At 50.0% G+C, this 2,500-nt stretch overlaps 1 non-coding gene across 1 annotated transcript in view; it reads left to right on the forward strand.

Moving 5' to 3' along the window:
- Nucleotides 1-890: 890 nt before the first annotated feature.
- Nucleotides 891-2,500, forward strand: part of LOC140751428 (small subunit ribosomal RNA) — a 1,903-nt gene continuing 293 nt past the window's right edge. The window contains exon 1 of the ribosomal RNA XR_012103337.1: nucleotides 891-2,500. This exon is cut by the window's right edge and continues 293 nt beyond it. This is a non-coding gene — a ribosomal RNA (small subunit ribosomal RNA).

Raw genomic sequence — 2,500 nt, forward strand, 5'->3', positions numbered from 1 at the left:
CCCCCCAGGGCTAGCCCACCCCCACCGGCGACCATCGTCACCCCACCGGACCGAACCACCGACGGACTATCATATGTTCATATGTTGTCGCTCCGTCTGCCACGCGTCATAACAGGAGCGCCGCATACACATGGGGCGGGCGACGTGTAGTGCGTTGTCGGCGCGGTGAGACTGAACGGGCGGCGGATAACTGCCGCCTGCTGACACAGACTGACCGACTTCGACAACGGACTGCATGCCGCATACAAGAGTTCGTTCGATGGTTTCACGCGTAGTGTGCGCACTCTCGTGTTGGTGGTGTTTCGAGTGGATTTTGTGTCGAACTTTACAATTCGTCGCGATGTCACGATTAACACAACAACGCGCGCTTCCACGTTGCGCCGTGGGACTTTTCGAACGTTGAACATTTTATTGAACAGTGCGGATCGACCGATGCGATTGTTTAAACTCGTCTCGGTTCACGTATCGATCCTACAAATGAATTGCACGTCGCCTATGGCGACGGTCCTCTATAAGGCGCTATAAAAATTAACGCCAAGGACGACGTCTCTCAAACACCGGGCTGAATCTGTTTTCAGTGTTCGCGTTTGTGTTAAAAGATAATAATGAAACGTGAATCTTAAATTGTCTCGCCGTGAACCATCCAATTCGGAGTTGCGCTATTAGTAAATCGCGCGCACACTCTCTCGTTGGATCGTTGCGACAATCGGATGAGATACTCCGTTGACGCTGCACGAACCATCGAAAACAAAGAGCGTACAATATTAAAAGGTACGACGAGTTCAAAAACGAAACATCATTCGACGCGGACGCGCCCGCGACCGCGTCGATATGTGTCGTGTTCTCGTCCGAGCGACGACGGCTACATTCGTCCGCGAGTGACTGTCAGCTCCCTGGTTGATCCTGCCAGTAGTTATATGCTTGTCTCAAAGATTAAGCCATGCATGTCTCAGTGCAAGCCGTATTAAGGCGATACCGCGAATGGCTCAATATATCAGTTTTGGTTCCTTAGATCTTACTCAGTTACTTGGATAACTGTGGTAATTCTAGAGCTAATACATGCAATCAGAACTCTGACCAGTGATGGGATGAGTGCTTTTATTAGATCAAAACCAATCGACGGAGGGCCTCGCGTCCGAAGTCGTTAATTTTGATGAATCTGGATAACTTTTGCCGATCGCATGGTCCAGTACCGGCGACGCATCTTTCAAATGTCTGCCTTATCAACTTTCGATGGTAGTTTCTGCGACTACCATGGTTGTCACGGGTAACGGGGAATCAGGGTTCGATTCCGGAGAGGGAGCCTGAGAAACGGCTACCACATCCAAGGAAGGCAGCAGGCGCGCAAATTACCCACTCCCGGCACGGGGAGGTAGTGACGAAAAATAACGATACGGGACTCTTACGAGGCCTCGTAATCGGAATGAGTACACTTTAAATATTTTAACGAGGAACAATTGGAGGGCAAGTCTGGTGCCAGCAGCCGCGGTAATTCCAGCTCCAATAGCGTATACTAAAATTGTTGCGGTTAAAAAGCTCGTAGTTGCATTTGTGCGCCGCGCTGTCGGTGCACCGCATCCGCGGTGATACTGACACGTTTGCGGAGCATATCGTCGGTGAGCCGGCGGTAAAACGCCGGTTCAATATCAAAATCCTATCGCGGTGCTCTTCAGTGAGTGTCGAGATGGGCCGACAATTTTACTTTGAACAAATTAGAGTGCTCAAAGCGGGCTCAAAATGCTGCTTGAATATTTCGTGCATGGAATAATAGAATATGATCTCGGTTCTATTTTGTTGGTTTTCAGAACTCCGAGGTAATGATTAATAGGGATAACTGGGGGCATTCGTATTGCGACGTTAGAGGTGAAATTCTTGGATCGTCGCAAGACGAACATCAGCGAAAGCATTTGCCAAAGGTGTTTTCATCAATCAAGAACGAAAGTTAGAGGTTCGAAGGCGATTAGATACCGCCCTAGTTCTAACCGTAAATATGTCATCTAGCGATCCGCCGACGTTACTACAATGGCTCGGCGGGCAGCTTCCGGGAAACCAAAGATTTTGGACTCCGGGGGGAGTATGGTTGCAAAGCTGAAACTTAAAGGAATTGACGGAAGGGCACCACCAGGAGTGGAGCCTGCGGCTTAATTTGACTCAACACGGGAAATCTCACCAGGCCCGGACACCGGAAGGATTGACAGATTAACAGCTCTTTCTTGATTCGGTGGGTGGTGGTGCATGGCCGTTCTTAGTTGGTGGAGCGATTTGTCTGGTTAATTCCGGTAACGAACGAGACTCTAGCCTGCTAAATAGGCGTCGCCATTTAGGTGTGCTCGACTTCGGTCGTGCAACTCACTGGCGACGTATTAAAATTCTTCTTAGAGGGACCGGCGGCTTCGAGCCACACGAGATTGAGCAATAACAGGTCTGTGATGCCCTTAGATGTCCTGGGCCGCACGCGCGCTACACTGAAGGAATCAGCATGTTCTCCCAGGCCTAGAGG

Source organism: Epargyreus clarus, unplaced genomic scaffold, assembly GCF_041222505.1.
Source record: "Epargyreus clarus isolate Ecla_fem2 unplaced genomic scaffold, WU_Ecla_fem_2.2 ptg000022l, whole genome shotgun sequence".
Lineage (NCBI taxonomy): Eukaryota > Metazoa > Arthropoda > Insecta > Lepidoptera > Hesperiidae > Epargyreus > Epargyreus clarus.